The sequence below is a fragment of the Microtus ochrogaster genome, linkage group LG3 (assembly GCF_000317375.1).
Source record: "Microtus ochrogaster isolate Prairie Vole_2 linkage group LG3, MicOch1.0, whole genome shotgun sequence".
Classification (NCBI taxonomy): Eukaryota; Metazoa; Chordata; class Mammalia; order Rodentia; family Cricetidae; genus Microtus; species Microtus ochrogaster.
In genome coordinates, this window is record NC_022029.1 from 23,282,936 (window position 1) to 23,303,622 (window position 20,687).

Consider the following 20,687-nt stretch of genomic DNA (forward strand, 5'->3'; position numbering starts at 1 on the left):
GCCTGCAGCTCCTTTACTACACAGGTCTATTTAAATTGTTCACCTGGTCTTGATTTAATTTTGGTATATGGTTCTTAGTCCATTTTTTTACATTTTCCAATTTTGTGGCATACAGCCTTTTGTAGTAAGATCTAATGATTCTCTGAATTTCCTCTGTGTCTGTGGTTATGTCTGCCTTTTCATTTCTGATCTTATTAATTTGAGTGTTCTCCCTGTGCTGTTTGATTAGTTTGGATAGGGGTTTGTCAATCTTGTTGATTTTCTCCAGGAACCAGATTTTTGTTTCATTGATTCTTTGGATTATTTTCTGTTTCTATTTTGTTGATTTCAGCCCTCAGTTTTCTAGTCCTTCTGGGTGAGTCTGTTTCTTTTTTTTCTAGAGCTTTCAGCTGTGCTGTTAAATCTCTAGTGTGTGCTTTCTCCATTTTCTTTATGTGGGCACTTAGTGCTATGAACTTTCCTCTTAGCACTGCTTTCATAGTGTTCCATAGTGTCCCATAGGTTTGAGTATGTCATGTCTTTATTATCATTGAATTTAAGGAAGACTTTAATTTCTTTCTTTATTTCTTCCTTGAACCAGGGGTGGTTCAGTAGTTGACTGTTCAGTTTCCATGAGTTTGTAGGCTTTCTGGGAGTAGAATGTTGTTGAATTCTAACTTTATTCCATGATGAACCGATAAGGCACAGGTGGTTACTACAATTTCTTTGTATCTATGGGTTTGCTTAATTACCAATTATGTGATCAATTTTTGAGAAGGTTCCATGAGATGCTGAGAAGAACGTTCGTTCTTTTCTGTTTGGGTGGAATGTTTTATAGATGTCTGTTAAGTCCATTTGGTTCATTACATCTGTTAGTTCTCTTATTTCTCTGTTAAGTTTCTGTCCGGTTGACCTGTTCATAGGTGAGAGAGGAGTGTTGAAATCTCCTACTATTAGAGTGTGGGGTTTGATGTATGCTTTGAGTTCTAGTAAGGTTTCTTTTACATGTGTAGGTGCTTTTATATTAGGGGCATAGATATTCAGGATTGAGACTTCCTCCTGATGAATTGTTCCTGTTAAGAGAATAAAGTGTCCATCTCCATCTCTTCTGATTGATTTTAGTTTGAAATCAGTTTTGTTAGCTATTAGTATAGCCACATCCACTTTTTCTTTGGACCATTTGATTGGAAAACCTTTTCCCAACACTTTACTTTGAGGTAGTGTCTGTCTTTGAGTTTGAGGTGTGTTTTTTATAAACAGCAGAATTTTGGATCCTATTTTCACATCCATTCTCTTAACCTGTGCCTTTTTATAGGTGAATTGAGTCCATTGATATTAAGTGATATTAATGACCAGTGGGTGCTAACTCTGGTTATTTTTTTCTGGTGGTAGTGTTTGTGTGTTTCCCTTCTTTGGGTTGTGCTGGTGGAGGGTTGTTAGATGCTTGTGTTTTTATGGGTGTTATTGGCTTCTTTGGTTTGTGGTTTTCCTTCCAGTATTTTCTGTAAGGCTGGGTTTGTGGCTATGTATTGTTTAAATATGTTTTTGTCCTGGAATATCTTGTTTTCTCCATTGATGGTGAATGCAAGCTTTGTTGGATATAGTAGTCTGGGCTTGCATCCAGGGTCCCTTAGTGTCTGCAGCACATCTATCCAAGACCTTCTGGCTTTCATGGTTTCCATTGAGAAGTCAGGTGTAATTCTGATAGGTTTACCTTTATATGTTACTTGACCTTTTTCCATTACCACTCTTAATATTCGTTCTTTATTCTGTATGTTTTTGTGTTTTGATTATTATATGATGAGGGGATGCTTTCTTTTTATCCAATCTATTTGGTGTTCTGTATGCTTCTTATACCTTCATAAGAATAACCTTCTTTATGTTGGGAAAGTTTTCTTCCATAATTTTGTTGAATATATTTTCTGGGCCTTTGAGCTATAATTCTTCTCTTTCTACCTCTATTATTCTTAGGTTTGGTCTTTTAAAGGTTTCTCAGATTTCCTGAATGTTTTCTGTTAAGAATTTGTTGGATTTGTTATTTTCTTTAATCAATGAGTTTATTTCCTCTATAGTATCTTCAGCATCTGAGATTCCTTCTTCTATCTCTTATATTCTGTTGGTTATGCTTGTCTCTGTAGTTCCTGATCGATTACCCAGATTTTCCATCTCCAGCCTTCCCTCGGTTTGTGTTTTCTTCATTACCTCCATTCCAGTTTTCAAATCTTGAACTGTCCTGATTACCTGTTTGATTGCTTTATCTTGGTTTTCTTGGGTATCTTTGAGAGATGTATTTATTTCTTCTACCTTTTTGTCTGTCTTCTCCATTTCTTTACAGCAGTTTTTCCACATCCTGTTTAAGGTCCTCTATTACTTTCATAATGTTACGTTTAAAGTCGATTTCTTCTAGTTCCTCTGAATACGGTGTTCAAGTGTTCTTGTTCATTGATCTAGGGTTGTCATGTTGCCTTTCAGATTGTTGGAGGAATTCTTGCATTGACTCCTGCCCATCTCTTCCTTCAAATACAGCCAAGAGAGTCTTGGCATCTTGGTCCGATCTATGCTGTGACTGACTCTGGGTGGATCTCCTCAGTGCAGGAGCAGGAACTGTTCCCCTCTGCGTGGATAGCCTTAGTGCAGAAGTAGGCATTGCTCCTGGGTCAAGGACCTCGCAGACAATAAGGGGGGGGGGGGGGGGGGAGGGATGTGTGGAACAAAGAAGCCCCTGCAGCAGGAGCTGAACGGTCCCAGTGCTCCTTCCCCAGACATTCTGCCCTGCCCCCGGATGGCACCCACTCACCGGTCTGAAAGGTTGTCCTCAGCACAGGGACAGGACACTTGGAGGTACAAGGACCCCGCAGACAAAAGGGCAAACTTGGGGGGAAGGGAGGATCGTGTGGAACCAAGAAACCCCTGCAGAAGGAGCTGGAGGTGCCCTGCACTCCCCTCCGGCTGGGCAAAAGTGCATGCACACTCACCCTAAGTCAATTGTTGCAAGTAATCTGTAAAGGCTTCATTTGTGGTCTGCATAACTTTAGTAAATAACTCAATTTTCTTTCCTAATTCTCTAGTCCTGCCCCAAGAATCAATGCTGCTGTGTGGCATAAATCCAGGATGTGGTCATCATGTTCTGATTACCTTTCTATAGTAGCATAGTCTCCTCCAAAAATTTGATTTTGGGAGATTTCCTTATCTCTAGCATTACTTTGTTGTTAAATTATCTTAGCCTCTTCTGTGAATCACATACTTCACTGTTGTGGACCTGGCTCTAAAATGCCTTTTAACCAATTCTATCCAGTCTTTTGGGAAAATTTTATTACAAACTGACCCTGAGTTTAACATTTGCTTCACAAAAGGTGAAAACATGTCATATTAGACTATTGCTTCCTGGAATATTCTTAAATCTAATATTGGCACAGAAGTCCAGTTAGCTGTAACACAGCCTCTGCCATTTGGCAATTCCTGTAAGGTTACTGTAAGGTTGTGTGAAAACCCTAGGTTGTTCCTCTCTATATACTGCAATGTTGAAATTGGCACACCATTAATCTCCTCTGTCTGGATTTGAATTTCTCTGTGATCTGTTTTGTTAGGTTTTTCTAAGGCCTGTATGTTAGCACTCAGAGTTACCAACTTTTTTAATGATAAGATAAAAATGATAAATCTGATAATGTTTACAATTGACATTACATAAATCCCATCTAAGTTAGATATGTTCTTATTTAATTAATCCATTTTCAAACTGTCCAGCTTATTATCATACAGAGACCCAAATCCCTCCATTGTAATGGTTTTTCCCATTTTTAATATGGGAAAAAATCTTTCTCTTCTAACTAATTCCTCCCTTTAAGAATTCCCAATGGTCTTACCAAATCTACCGACAATGTTACGTACATGTGAGGCTTATTGCTGCTACGTAGAACAGTAAAAGCCTGACTGGATTTCAAGGCAGCTACCTAGTTCTGCAGCATCCCAAGAAGGGTGTTCATAGAGAGCCCACAATCCAAGATGTGAAGAGAGAGAGGGAGAGGGAGAGAGAGAGAAAGGGCTATCTGAAAAATGCATGGGGGTTCAGAAAAATCACTTGTGATGGGCTGCCTGAAGGCAGAGCCAGCCAGTCTGGGGCAGGTGAATCCTGTGACATTTGTAGCCCATGTGCTTATGGAGTTTGGGTGGCACCTGGAGAGTGTTTCACAGAGGCTACAACTGGAAAATTCCAAACTCCCTCAGAGGCTTGGGGAAAAAGAAAAAGCCTAGCCAAGTGTGACAAGAGCCCATGTGCAGCTCTGGCAGGAGCCTCATGTGCAGTTTCAGCCTATACCAGTAGCTTTTTCATGAATTTGTACCCCAAACATTGGGCATCAAATATTGCACAAATAATAAAAATCCAGAGACTGATATTGGGGTTCAACCTGAAGATTAGAGAAACAAATCTGCAAAGTCACTAGAGAATTCTTACCTGTATGAAATCTTCAGACTGAAAGAGCAAGTTCCTGTCTCATCCTGCCTTATACTCCTCTCTAGTGCTGGCATTAAAAGCATGCACCACCACTGCCAGGCTGACTATTGTGGCTGCTGGAATAAAAGGTGTGTGCTACCACTGCCTGGCTTCTATGGCTGACTAGTGCGGCTGCTTTGCAATGACCTTCAGGCAAGCTTTATTTATTAAAATGTACATGAAAGATTTGTATTTTAATAAATGAAAGATTTATTGTAGTGATATTTCACCTTCTTGATTTCACATATTCTTTGGTATTTTTGAAGCTAGTGTGAATGAGATTTTTTCCTAATATGATAGATTCTTTCTTAGCTGTCATCCATTCATATATTCCTCCCACAACATTTATTCTTTCCGTTACTCACATGATTGAATCTGTCTGTCTTCTTCTTATGTGTGTGGTATTCCTTCAGTTATCTTCTGCTGTACTGACTCTAATGATCTTGAACTGCTTTTGTTTGTGCATGTCCTGAAATGTCATTATTTCTCTGTCAACTTGAAAAGAAATTTCTGTCTGAATTTCTTAATATTGGCTATTACTTACTTTGAAGCCTTGAAATAGATCATCCCATGCTTTTATTGGACAACACCAGTTCACATGCTAATGTGAATCAAGGAAATCTCATAAGACCTCATCCCTAGATGAAGAGCAACAGGCAATAGAGTAACAGGCAATTAACAGCTACCGAGAGAGTAGATTCAGTATTCTCCAGGAAAAATCCACTTGATAAGCAACACTCAGAAACTTTTTATGTGTGTATGTATGTACGTATTTATGTATCCACCCACCAATGTGTCCGTCAGTCTATCTATCTATCTATGTCACAATTGTTGTAAATCTGAGGAGTGGATTAATATTGAAGGAGGTGGAGAGGTGAGAGGTATGGCTAAAATGTTTCAATTATAGTACTCATGTATGAAAACCTCAAAAGCACTATACCTCTGCTGAATATGTCTAGTTGTTGCTATTTTTTGTTACTCCAAAACCTTTATAGTACAGCTATTTATGTGACATTTACATTGTGCCAAATAGTCTAAGTAATTAAGAGAATGTAAACTTTGTGGGAGGATGTACACAAATTTTATGGAAATATTATGGCACTTAATATCAAGGACTTGAACATTTGGGTTTTTGGCATCAGTAGAGGTTTGGAACCATTCCCTATAGCTACTAATTGATGACTACATTTAGTATACTTTTTCTTATACATGTAGGCCTATAGTATAGCTTAATTTATAAATTATACAGTGTAAGACAAAATTTAAAATAACCAACAGAACAGTTCTATGACTACACCATTATATAAAAGATTATTTACATTTATTCTCTTTTAAAAAAAATCAAATCAAATATCAATATTTTCAAATGAAAGTTCACTGAAGCTCTAAAAAGTGAAGCCATGAAAAAGTGGAGACTGATTTTGCTTGTTCTCAAATAAATTCACTGGTCTGAAAAAAAACTTATTTCACATATTTTGTACAAACTTACAAACAAAAAGACGCTTCTCTTGCATGGTTTAGTCATGACAAAGCTGCCATACCAAGTTCTCAAAGGCTCTCTCTAGCATAAATGCTTTTCATTTTTAGGGCCTCCAAAATAAGTGACAGCATTGTATAGGAAACTCTGATTCCCAAAAGATTCCTTTCCTGGTGTCTAACCAATACCAAGGAGATTTCATCAAACCCAATATTCATTCTAGATACTGTTCTTTTCCATTTCTTAGTAGTCATTTTCTACAATTTAAAGCTTTACTTCTCAACATGTGCCACTATCCTTTTGGGAGATCCAATGGCCCTTTTACAGGGTTCATATATCATATATCTTGCATATCAGATATTTACATTATGATTCATAACAGTAGCAAAATTGCAGTTATAAAGTAGCAAGGAAACTGATTTTATGGTTGGAGGTCACCACAATATGAAGAACTGTATTAATATGTTGCAGCTTTAGGAAGGTCGAGAAACACTGCTTTAAAGTATATGTATCAGTTTGATTTTTCAAAACAATGTGTACCTTTCAGAGACTGCTCATTATTTTCCTAGGTATGTCATTAGATGTATAATATAACATGTGATCAAGTTTCTGAGGGGCCCAATCTGAAAGTAAAGGCTGCATATTCTGTCTCCAGCTGTTGGTAGCAATTTTCCTATTTTAAACAAGAATCTATTTTCATTGTTTTAGATAGTCCAGATACATAATTATAATGAGGTTTTGTTCTTGATCTATAAAATTGAGTTATGAAGGGCTTTCTGAGTAATATTTAATTGCATTTTTACATAGACAGTGGGGCTGAAATACGTGGGTTGCTGGTGATCAATCAGCCAAGGTGCTCAACATTTGCAAAATATGCCTCAGGCATATTTCTAATCATATGGTTCCATGCTGTATCTAGCAGCTTTCAGCAAGAGCCATTGATTTGATTTCTAGAAAGTTTGACCTTCACTTTAAAATTTTTTTAAAGTCAAGATAGTTGATAGGGGATGTTGGAAAATGTCAACTTCCTTCAAAATAAACCTTATTCTTTCACTTAAAAGTTACTTTGTTTTGCCTCATACTTGTCATTTTTCTTTATTTGAGTATGAGTTTTTATATGACATAAATTTAAGGCTCAATAATATTATGTGCACAATACTGCCACTGCATGAAAATTTAGAAGTATCAAAAAGTTAGAAATGGGTCTGGCAAGATGCCTCCACAGTTAAGAGTGTTTATCATTCTTGTGGATGACTTGGTTTGTGTTCCCAGAGTTCCTCTAACCTCTGAGGGTACATACATGCATTCAGTTCACATAAACTCATACAGGAACACACACATACATATAATAAGTTAGAGTCCATGGCCATCAGGGCAGGGAACATGAAAGCAGGCAGGTAGCCATGGCAATGGAGCAGTAACTGAGAGAGCTCACAGTTATGAAGGAGTGAGAACTAACTGGGAATGATGTTGACTTTTGAAACCTCAATGCCCGACCCCCTAGTGACACATCTCTTCCAACAAGGCCACACCTACTAATTCTTCTTCAAACAGTTCCACCAACTGGGTACCAAATAACCAAAGTATGAGGCTGTGCGGGCTGTTATCATTCAAGCCACCATAGCAACTTGAAAATATCTTTTTAGAAGTTTAAATGAAAGCACTCTACATGGGTGGAAAATGCTGCTCCCAGAAACAATGGCATTTTCTTGAAAGCCTTAGTAACAAATGTGGGATACTTCCTTGTGAATTGTTGCCAGGAAGTCCCCAAAGGATCTCAAAATAACACAGTTTATTCCATTGTTTTGCCTACCAGAACTAGATGGTGAAATCTGATTGTTGACACACTTTGAAAACAGGAAACAGAGACAAGCTAGAGCCCAGATGGAAGCCACTTTTCCTTAGGCAAGTATTCATAATGTTAGGAGGTGCTATGTTAGCTGCTGGGGGATAGAGCAAGTCACCAAAGCTCTTTCCCAGTAATGGACTCTGAATAGTACAATACAGACCCACCAGGCAAAATGTGTCAATTCATTCAACAGTTGGCATAGTTATTAAAGTAATGGTCAACTGATTTCTGATTGAATTTGAGGCCCCCTCTACAGAAGGGAACACATAACTAGTCTTATAAATCTGATCAAAAGCCCATGACTGGGGAAATCATAGGCCACAGAGGTGAAACTTCTACTGATTTTGCTAAATGAACATGTAATCAAAGCACCTATGAAATATTAATGTTTATGCCTGTAGACTAATGTTTTTGTCTGTCTTGGTCAGAGAAACTTCTTTTTGCAGTTGATTGTGGTTAAACAGTGATTTGTTTGCTAAGAATAAGTGACTGTTGAGTGCTCAGCCCTAAGTGAGACAGTTATTTCATTCTCTGCAGAACACAGAGAACAATTTGGAAGAGAGGGTGGAAATATGTTAAGTGTCATAGAATAGAAAAGAATGCTATAAAATGGTATGCTCTGGAAATGATGCAGCCACTTTAATCACGACTACATCTGTGGCCACCTGCACAAGACCTGTCCAGAAAAGTCAAGGAAGTAGGAAGAGGACTATTTGGAAAGAAGAATTGAATCAGCTAGTCTAGCAGTGATTTAAGAGAGGGTAGTGAAATGTGAGTATGACCATAATACAATCTATACATATCAGAAGGTTTTAAACAAATAATTAAAAATAGGAAAAAGTTTTAGAGTAGGAACTATGTTTTTAAGTCAGGGGAACTCTGTAAATACTGAGAAAGTGCCCTACTTGACACCCTGTATCATTAGAAGCATTAGGGATAGTTATGGGAAGATGCCTTAGAAACTTAAGTACTGCAGAAAATCCGTCCTTCCGGAAGGTGAGTGTGTGCCCAACCGGCAGCGGCTGCCCCGGAAAGAGAGCTCAGGCACCCTTCATTCCCCTAAACTTGCTAGCCATTCAGCAGGGGCTTCTCCCTGGCTACTGCCTCTCTCTTCTTATCATATCCCAGCTTGCCCCCAAGCACCCCTTTCCGTCTGTGGGGTCATAGGATCCCCCAACTCAGCCTGCTTTGGGGCTAAGGGTCTGGGGATGAAGTGGTGAGGGCAACTGCTGCAGAAGATTTTTTGTCCCACTGAGCCTGCACCCAGCAAGCACACCCTTTTGTCTGCAAGGCCCCTGGACAGCAAGTGGACCTGATCCTGTACCAGAAGATCTGTCTTTCCAGGGGGATGTGTGTGTGCCTGACTGGTAGCCAGCCAGATGCCCTGGGAATGGAGCTCAAGCACCATTCATTCCCCTAAATTTTCTGGCCATTCAGCAGGGGCTTCTCCCTGGCTACTGCCTCTCTCTTCTTATCATATCCCAGCTTGCCGCCGAGCACCCCTTTCCATCTGTGGAGTCATAGAATCCCCTAACTCAGCCTGCTTTGGGGCTGAGCGTCTGGGGATGAAGTGGTGAGGGAAACTGCTGAAGGAGATTCTTTGTCCCACTGAGCCTGCACCCAGCAAGCACGCCCTTTTGTCTGCAAGGCCCCTGGACAGCAAGTGGCCCTGATCCTGTACCAGGAGATCCATCCTTCTAGAGGGATCCACCACCACAGCCTACTCCAGGGTGGAGAGGATCTGAGAGACTCCAGTGCTGAGGGGACCTAAGAGAGGGCAGACCAAGAAAAACCCCCAAGTACACAGGTAGCCACAGCAAAGATTGGACCATGTTGCCAAGACTCTCCTAACAGCATTTGAAGAAAGAGATGGGCAGGCGCCAATGCAAGAATTCCTCTAACAATCTGAAAAACAACATGATAACACCAGAATCCAGCAAACATACAACAGGAAGACTTGAACACCCTAATCCAGAAGAAGTAGAAGAAACAGACTTTAAACGTAACATTATGAAAGTGATAGAGTCCCTTAAACTGGATGTGAAAAACTCCCTTAAAGAAATGGATGAGAAGAATAACAAAAAGTTTGAAGAAATGAATAAATCCCTCAAAGATACCCTAGAAAACCAAGAAAAGGCAATCAAACAGGTGATGGAAACAGTTCAAGACTTGAAAACTAGAATGGAGGTAATGAAGAAAACACAAACAGAGGGAAGGCTGGATATGGAAAATCTGGGTAAATGAACAGGGACTACAGAGACAAGCATAACCAACAGAATACAAGAGATAGAAGAAACAACCTCAGACTCTGAAGATACTATAGAGAAAATAAACTCATTGATCAAAGAAAACAGCAAATCCAACAAATTCTTAACACAAAATATTCAAGAAATATAGGACACCATGAAAAGACCAAACCTAAGAATAACAGGGGTAGAAGAAAGAGAACAATTATAGCTCAAAGGCCCAGAAAATATATTCAACAAATTATAGAAGAAAACTTCCCCAACCAAAACAAAGCTATTCCTATCAAAGTACAAGAAGCAAGAGAACACCAAATAGACTGGATCAAAAAAAGCATCCCCTCATCATATAATAATAAAAACACAAAGCATACAGAATAAAGAAAGAATATTAAGAGTGGCAATGGAAAAAGGTCAAGTAACATATAAAGGTAAACCTATCAGAATTATATCTGACTTCTTTATGGAAGCCATAAAAGCCAGAAGGTCTTGCATAGTTATGCTGCAGAAACTAAGAGAACGTGGATGCAAGCCCAGACTACTATACCCAGCCAAGCTGTCTTTCAACATCAATGGATAAAAGAAGGTATTCCTGGATAAAAACAAATTTATATGTAGCCACAAATGCAGCCTTACAGAAAGTAATAGAAGGAAAATCACAACCAAAGGAACCCAACAACACCCACAATAACTTGGACATCTAACAACCCTCCACCAGCACAACCCAAAGAAGGGAAACACACAAACTCTACCACCAAAAAAATAATAATAACCAGAGTTAACAACCACTGGTCATTAACATAACTTAATATCAGTGATCTCAATTTACCTATAAAAAGGCACAGGTTAAGAGAATGGATGCAAAAGCAGAATCCAACATTCTGCTGCTTACAAGAAACATACCTCAACTACAAAGACAGACATTTACTCAGAGTAGAGGGTTGGGAAAAGGTTATTCAATCAAACTGACCTAATAAACAAGTGGGTGTGGCTATACTAATATCTAACAAAATTGACTTCAAACTAAAATCAATCAGAAGAGATGGAGATGGACACTTTATTCTCTTAACAGGAACAATTCATCAGGATGAAGTCACAATCCGGAATATCTATGCCCCTAATATAAAAGCACCAACATATGTAAAAGAAACCTTACTAGAACTCAAAGCACACATCAAACCCCACTATCCTCTCTCACCAATGGACAGGTCAACCAGACAGAAGCCTAACAGAGAAATAGGAGAACTAATGGAGGTAATGAATCAAATGGACTTAACAGATATCTATAGAACATTCCACCCAAACAGAAAAGAATATATGTTCTTCTCAGCATCTCATGGAACCTTCTCAAAAATTGATCATATACTTGGTAACAAAGCAAACTTCCACAGATACAAAAAAATTTTAGTAACCACCTGTACCTTGTCGGATCACCATGAATAAAGTTAGAATTGAGCAACAGTTCTACCCCCAGAAAGCCTACAAACTCATGGAAACTGAACAGTCAACTACTGAACCACCCCGGGGTCAGGGAAGAAATAAAAAAAGAAATTAAAGTCTTCTTTGAATTCAACAAAAATAAAGAAACAACATACCCAAACCTATGGGACACTATGAAAGCAGTGCTAAGAGGAAAGTTCATAGCACTAAGTGCCCACATTAAGAAAAAACGGAGAAAGCTCACATTAGAGACTTAACAGCACAGCTGAAAGCTCTACAAAAAAAGAAGCAGACTCACCCAGGAGGAGTAGAAGACTAGAAATAATCAAACTGAGGGCTGAAATCAACAAAATAGAAACACAGAAAACAATACAAAGAATCAATGAAAAAAAGAGCTGGTTCTTTGAGAAAATCAACAAGATTGACAAGCCCCTATCCAAACTAATCAAAAGGCAGAGAGAGAATGTGTGAATTAACAAGATCAGAAATGAAAAGGGGGGCATAACAACAGACACTGAGGAAATTCAGAGAATCATTAGGTCTTACTACAAAGGCCTATATGCCACAAAGTTGAAAAATGTAAAAGAAATGGACTTGTTTTTAGATAAATACCATGTACCAAAATTAAATCAAGACCAGGTGAACAATTTAAATAGACCTGTAAGTTGTGAGGAAATAGAAGCTGTCATCAAAAACCTCCCTACCGAAAAAAGCCCAGAACTAGATGGTTTCAATGCAGAATTTTACCAGAAATTCCAAGAAGAGCTGATACCTATACTCCTTAAGGTGTTTCACATAATAGAAACAGAAGAGTCATTGCCAAACTCTGCTTATGAAGCTACAGTTACCCTGATACCAAAACCACACAAAGACTCAACTAAGATAGAGAACTACAGACCAATCTCATTCATGAACATTGATGCAAAAATTCTCAATAAAATACTGGCAAACCGAATCCAAGAACAAATAAAAAAAATCATGATCCTAGAGAAGCTAAATAAGAAGGTGAACCCAAAGAAAAACATAGTTATCCTCCTGGATATTGGAAGTAGACAAGATTGCCAGGCAAAAATTGGGAACTTGGGGGTGGAGATAGGATGGGGTAAGGGGAGATGGGGAGAGAAAAGTAAGAAGAGGAGGATGGGGAGAGCTTGGGGGAATAGGATGATTGGGATGGAGGAAGGGTGGATATGGGAGCATGGAAGTATATATCCTAATTAAGGGAGCCATTTTAGGGTTGGCAAGAGACTTGATTCTAGACGGGTTCCCAGGTGTCCATGGAGATATCCCAGCTAGTTCCTTGGGCATTTGAGGAGAGGGAGCCTGAAATAGCCCGATCCTATAGCCACACTGATGAATATCTTGCATATCACCATTGTACCTTAATCTGGCGATGGATGGAGATAGAGACAGAGACCCACACTGGAGCACCAGACTGAGCTCCCAAGGTTCAAATGAGGAGCAAAAGGAGGGAGAACATGAGCAAGGAAGTCAGGACCACGAGGGGTGCACCCACCCACTGTGACAGTGGGGCTGATCTAATGGGAGCTCACCAAGGCCAGCTGGACTGGGACTGAAAAACATGGGATCAAAGTCTACTCTCTGAACGTGCCAGTCAATGAGGTATGACTGACAAGCCAAGGACAATGGCAGTGGGTTTTGATCCTACTGCATGTACTGGCTTTGAAGGAGCCTAGTCTGTTTGGATGCTCACCTTCCTAGACCTGGATGGAGGGGGGAGGACCTTGGACTTCCTACAGGGCAGGGAACCCTGACTGCTCTTTGGACTGAAGAGGGAGGGGGAGGGGAGTAGGGATGAGGGAGGGAAATGGGAGGTGGGGAGGAGGTGGAAATTTTTAATAAAAATAAATAAATAATAATAAAGTAAATAAATAAACCATTACAATCAAGAAGGCTTCATCCCAGAGATGCAGGGCTGGTTCAAGATACAAAAATCTATCAATGTGATGCATGTAATCCATGTAATCCATGTAATCCAATGTAAACCATCATATAAATAAACTGAATGAAAAAACCATATGATCATTTCATTAGATGCTGAAAAAGTATTTGACAAAATTCAACACCCCTTTATGATAAAGGTCTTGGAGAGGTTAGGGATACAAGGATCATATCTAAATATAATAAAAGCAATATACTGCAAACCAACAGCTAATATCAAATTAAATGGAGACAAACTCAAAGCCATTCCACTAAAATCAAGAACAAGACAGGGCTGTCAACTGTCTCACCATATCTCTTCACCATAGTGCTTGAAGTTCTAGCAATAGCAATAAGACAACATAAAGAGATTAAGGGGATTGGAATCAGAAAGGAAGAAGTCAAACTTTCATTATTTGCAGATGATATGATTGTGTACATCATGGACCCCAAAACCTCTTCCAAAGAACTCCTACAGCTGATAAATACTTTCACTGATGTAGCAGGATACAAGATCAACTCAAAAAAAATCTGTAGCCCTTCCATACACAAAGTATAGAGAAGCAGAGAGGGAAATCTGAGAAACCTCACCTTTCATGATAACCACAAGGCCAGCTGGATTGGGACTGAATGAACATGTGATCAAACCAGACGCTCTGAATGTGGATGACAATGGGGGCTGATTGAGAAGCCATTGATAAAGACACGGGGATTTGTTTCTACTACATGTACTGGCTTTTTGGGACCCTAGTCTATTTGGATGCAAAGCTTCCTAGGCCTGGATGTAGGGGGGAGGGCCTTGGATTTCCCACAGGGCAGGGTTTTCTGCCTTCTCTTAAGGAGGGAGGGTGAGGAAGGAGGGGGAGTGGGGAGCAGGAGGGGAATGGCAGGAGGGGAGGAAGTGTAAATTTTTGAATGGAAAAAAATAAATTAAAAAAAGAAATTTAAGTACCCTAGAAATGCAAATTATTATTACAAAGTGGGTTGTTCAGGCTACAATAAACTCCATTACACAATGAGAAAAATTTCAAGCAGGCAGATACAACAAATTAGCATACCCACAGCTGTCACTGAACTTGACAGCAAACAGAATATAAAAGTAGGGACTGCCAAGAAAATACTGAGTCAAATCAATTATTAATTTTCAAGTATGTGTAAAATGTTTGATTTTGAATTGCTGATGGGTAGATCTCATGGATGTCAAGACAGAAGGCCATCTTACTCCACTAAAATGTGAAGGTGATTGGATGAAGAAGAAAAATTCATGCCTAGGGGTTGAAAACTCACTAAGATCCAAAGGAAATCACGTAGAGGCATAAAATAGTATTTTAACATATTTTTAAGTATCTAAAAGTCACTGTGAAGGTTGAGATTACAAATATAAATGGGATAAAATATTTGCCTTGGAAGGAAATATTCAAAAGTTGGCAACATCGAAGACGGAAACACTTAAATTTAAATACGTGGATTTTCTTATGTAACACCAATCTTAAAAACTACGTCTTACAAAATAGCTAGTTTATGGAAAAATAGACTTGAGGCATATTATTCAAAACTAATTCTAAGGTTTAATCAGAGTGCTGACAAAGGCATGTCTTAGGACTTTAAAAGTATTAGTGTAGAGAAATTTATACCAATATTTGTATGCTATGTCACAGTCCAACCTTTAGGTTTCATGATAAGTCCTTGAGAGTTATTTCACCAAAATTAGGATAGTTATCTTTGCCATTTTATCAACATTAATATATGGTTTGCAGTTTATTCATGTGTCTTTGAGATATTAGACCATTCCTGAAATCACAAAATTACTTCTACTAAAAAATGTACTTCTGCAGGACTAGCAACCTGCTGTCAGATATGTCCACCCTACCATCATGGAAGCCAACCCTCTAAAGCTATAAGAATAAAATAAACTCCTTAAGTTGTATTCATCATAGTTCCCTTCCAAAACTTCCCAAGAGTTCTTCATTCCATTTTTAATTTTCATTTCTCCCAGCTCCAACTTCTGGGAACGAAATCGTAACTGAGGATCTTCTCAACAACAACCCACGTGTTCCATCTGCCTGAGCATGGCCCCTCCGAACAACACCGGCTTCTAATCATGAGTGTTCCCATTTCGGCCAAATGCGGGTCTTCAGGACCTTGGTTGTTCCCTTGGCTGGCATTCAATTTCGGTTTGCTCCCCTCCATTAATTTCGTGTCTGGGACAGCATGGCCAGTGGCCAGCCCCCAACTTACCTGCAGCTGAAGGCCCGGGGTCCTTCAGCTCTTCCTCTTTCTTTCTTTTTTCATTCCTTTTTCTTCTTTCCTTTTGTCATACCGCCACTCAGAGCGGCCCATCCTCCCTGGTTTCTGGATCACCTGCCCAAATCCAGCTAGGCCATAGCACCCCATCCGCTGACAGAGGATGCTTTTCCACGTGGTCTTGGGTGTTCACACCCATCTGCATCTTGCCTAAACAGGAAGCCGTTCTTGTTGTAGGTTTTGAGGTGCCGCTGTTTTTGCGGGTTTTTTTCATGGCCTTGACCATGGGGGGCAAGTTGTCCAAGCCTATCAATCCAGCCTCCCCACTGGGATGCCTTTTGGATACTCTGCAGCCTCACGCTTTAATGCCTTACTTACAGAGCTCCACACATATCCGTCTTTGTTCAAAAAAATGTCTATGTGGGCTCTAAGGTTGACCCCTCTGTCCTTGCTCACTGTTCGCCTGCACACCTGTTTCTAGCTATGCCATCTGCTCCTGTAGAACCCTCCACTTCTGCTATGGACCCAGGGACGAATCTCCACCTTTCCGGCCTCAGAAATCTACCTCCTCCCTGTATGCCCGTCTCCAAAAGCCTCACCAAATTCTTCCTCCCGCTCTTCCTGCTCTGCCTGGTCTAAAAAAAAAAAAAAACCCTCACCTAAACCCTCTTCTTCCTGGTCTCCAGAAACCTTGCCTAAATCCTCTTCTCACTCTGCCCAGTCTCCGGAAGCCTCACCATATTCCTCTTCTTCCCGCAGGTTCCGAGAAACCTCTCTGGATTCCTCTCCCTCCCGTCCCATTCCACCTCCTGGGTCTTCCAAAGCCCCACCGGGTTCCCCTTCCTTTCCGGTGACTGTTCGTGGCAGCCATCCTGCGCTGGCACCTTCCTTTACTCCTCTGCTCACATGTTCACATGCTGCCATGGAACCTAATCCTAACCAAGCCAGGCCTGCCATTGTCCTGCTGTTGCAAGAGGTGGCTGGCATAGATGGATTGGTTAGGGTACACGTTCCATTTTCTCTATCAGAACTCTCCCATATAGAAAAGTTACTGGGTTCCTATATGTCTAATCCTACCACTTTCATAAAACAATTCCAATATATTACTCAGTCTTATAATCTCACTTTCCATGACATCTTTATGACTCTACCTAATAACCTACTTCCTGAGGAGCACAGGTGAGTTTGGGAGCAGGCCAGACAACATGCAGATGAGGTTCACCAGACTCTTGCCTCCCACCCTCCTGGAGCAGAGGCGGTCCCAGAACAAGAACCACACTGGGAATACAACAATCCAGATGGGATTTTGGCCAGAGACCGATTTTTGACTTGTCTCCTTGCAGGCTTCCGTAAGGCTGCCCTCAAGCCAGTAAATTATGCTAAACTCTCAGAGATTATTCAGAATATGAAGGAAAATCCTTCTACATTTTTGGAACACCTTACAAAGGCTCTGTTACAGTACACTAACCTCAATCTAGAAACCCCCAAGGGCAGGCAGTTATTAATGACTCACTTCTTTAATCAGTGTTATTCAGACATTAGAGCCAAGCTTAGGCGTTTGGAAAAAGGCCCCTTAACCCTGCAGGCAGAAGTCCTAGAGGCAGCATTTAAAGTGTACCAAGCAAGAAATGATAAAGCCTGCAATCACTGCTACGTGCTAACCACAGCCGCCTGACTGGCCGAGGTGACAGACCGCCTGATCCGTGCCACTCGTGCTGCTCCCCCGCCTCCCAGGGTGTGCAGACCGCCAGGTCCATGTTTCAAATGTGATAAAATGAGTCACTGGGCCCGCGGATGCCCTAATCCTCATCTTAGTCCTAGGAGACCTTGTTCAAGGTGTCAGAGGGAAGGTCACTGGTCAGTAGATTGTCCTCATGCGCATAGTGGCATAGAAGCATTGGACCCAGAGAATTCCCAAGTTGACCTATTGGGCTTGGCCCTGGATGACGGAAGGTGCCCTGGCTCCCTTAACCCAATGACCACTGCCATCTGTAATCAGGAGCCATAGGTATTTATCACGGTGTCAGGATGGCTGATTTCCTTCCTCTTGGATACCAGAGCAACGTATTCAGTTCTGAGGGAATTTGGGGGGCCTACCTCTCCTTCTAGCTCCCCTATTGTTGGGGTCAGGGGGCAGCCTTATTTACCTCAACAGACTCCACCACTCAATTGTGTGTTTAGAGGCATTTATCTCACTCATTCATTTTTAGTTATGCCAACTTGTCCAGTACCTCTCATGGGAAGGGATTTTTTTAACTCAGGTAGGAGCCTCCGTTTCTTTTGCTCCTCCCATTCACCTTACTCCAGACTTGCCAGTGATGCTGCTCCTCCTTCTCCTAGCTCCCCAAACTTCTGACACTAATGCGTCTTTTCCTCTACCACCCTCCCAGGTGGACTCCCAGGTGTGGGACACCCAAAACCCCTCCGTCGCTAAACACCATTCCCCTGTTGTTATTCAGTTACAGGACCCCACCAAGTATAATACCCAAGCTACTCTCTCTCTTCCCAGAGCCTCAAGGGACTTAAGCCTATTATTTCTGACTTTTTAAGGAAGAATCTGCTTCGCCCCACCTCTTCTCCTTTTAATACCCCTATACTTGCTGTTAAAAAATCTAATAAAACTTATCATCTGGTTCAGGACCTCCGGCTCATTAATTCTGTTGTTGTTCCTCTTTATCCAGTTGTCCCTAATCCCCTTACCCTTCTGTCTAATATTCCTCCAGGAACCTCCCATTTCTCAGTTCTAGACCTCAAGGATGCCTTTTTCTCTATTCCTCTCAGCCCCCAATCTCAAAACATCTTCGCCTTCACCTGGACTGATCCTAACACCAATTTTTCCACAAAGCTCACCTGGACTGTCCTTCCCCAGGGATTCCGGGATAGCCCATACCTGTTTGGCCAGGCTTTAGCCTCTGAGCTGCTCTCACTGTCTCTCCCTAAATCCAAGCTTATACAATATGTGGACAATATTTTACTGTGCAGCCCATCATTGGAGATCAGCAAGACTGATAGTTCTGCCCTTTTAAATTTCTTATCCAAAAGGGGCTATAGAGTCTCACCTTCTAAGGCTCAATTGTCTACCACTCAGGTAACTTATTTGGGATTAACTATAACCCCAACCTAAAAGGCTATCATTCTAGACAGAAAAAAAACTAATTCGATCTCTTGCAGTTCCTTCCACCAAAGAGGTTTTTATTGTTCCTGGGAGTGGCTGTTTTCCTGCATTCCTGGATCCCCTCCTTTTCTCTCCTCGCGTGCTCCCTATATGAAGCAGCTCTTGGCTCTCTGCATGAGCCCCTTCTCCATCCTGTTACCAAACCCTTCCAGAGACTCCAACTGGCCCTTATCCGGGCTCCAGCTCTTCATGTAGCAGAAAAGGAGGGATATGCCCTTGGGGGTCTTAGGATATCAACTGGGACCTTCTTTTGCACCTGTAGCATACCTGTCAAAGAAGATGGACCTCACTACTTGGGGCTGGGCACCCTGCATATGTGCCTTGGTGGCTGCTGAGCTTATTATTCGTGAGTCAAAGAAACTAACCTTTGGGTCACCCACCACTGTCTTCTCCTACCATAATCTGTTCCACCTCTTAACTTACAAAGGCTTACAAACCCTACCCCCTTCCCGAGTTCTTTCTTTCCAGGTGGCACTGGTAGAAGATGCCACACTCACTTTTCAATGCTGCCCACCCCTTAATATCTCAAATTCCTACCTCAACCTAATGTTAATGATTCCCCATCCCACTCCTGCATTGAGATCCTAGAGGATCTACTGCCCCACCCCTCACATATACTGAAGGGCAAACTGTCTCAGGCCACTTATACCTGGTATACAGATGGCAGCTCCTTTTTATGTGATTGGACCCATAGAGCAGGCTATGCCATAGTATCAGATATGGAGACAGTTGAGGCAAGGGCACTCCCTGCCCATACCACTAACCAACAGGCTGAGCTGATAGCTCTCACTTGTGCCTTTCAGTTAGCAAAGGGACAATCTTTAAATGTTTACACAGACTCTAAATATGCCTTTCATATCCTCCTCTCCCATGCAGCTATCTGGAAGGAGCACGGGCTTCTTACGCCAAAAGGAGGATCCATAACTAACTCAGGTTACATTATGGACCTGTTAACAGCCTCCCATCTCCCCAAAGCTATAGGAAATAATCGGGCTTACCAAGCAGCTAAGACAGCAGCACTCCAAAGCTCAGATCTACCTCAGTCACCTCAGGGAGTCCTTATAGTACATTCCACATTCTCACAGACACCCCCTGACACCCAACAAATCCTGTCCTACATACATCAGCTCTTTCATCCTAATAACAAAGCTCTACTTCATTTTGTTAAGGCTTACCTCCAACCCATCCCTGAGGATACAAAGTTCCTAAAGGCTATCACTGCCTTCTGTCAGATCTGCCAAAAGTCAGATCCCAAGACCAAATACCGTAGCTTCCCTTTTCCTACCCACCAGGCCAGGGGCTCCCTTCCAGGAACTGACTGGCATCTGGATTTTACTCATATGCCCACAGTCAAAAGAGTTAAATATCTCCTGGTTTTGGTGGATACAATGTCTGAGTGGGTTGAAGCATTTCCCACCACTAATAAGAGAGCCCAGACAGTCTCTGATGTTCTTTTCCAAGAAATCATCCCCCAGTTTGGAATCCCAACCTCTCCTCAGTCAGATAATGGCCCTGAGCTCACTTTCCAGATTTCCCAAAACTTGTCTAAGGCTCTTAACATTCCCTGGCATTTCCATATCCCAGACCACCCTCAGTCTTCAGGGAAGGTAGAACGGACTAACCACTCTTTAAAAGATGTTCTTGTTAAAATGTCACAGGAACTGCACCTTGACTGGGTAAAACTCTTACCTTTGGCCCTCCTTAGGCTTAAGACCCTCCCCCAAAGTCCGCTTTTCATCTTACCCTTCCAACTCATGTATGGGCGACCAGTTTTAACCACCAGCCTCTCACCTAAAACCTCTCCCCTTCCTGATCACCTGCTTACTCCCCTACTATCTAACCTATGC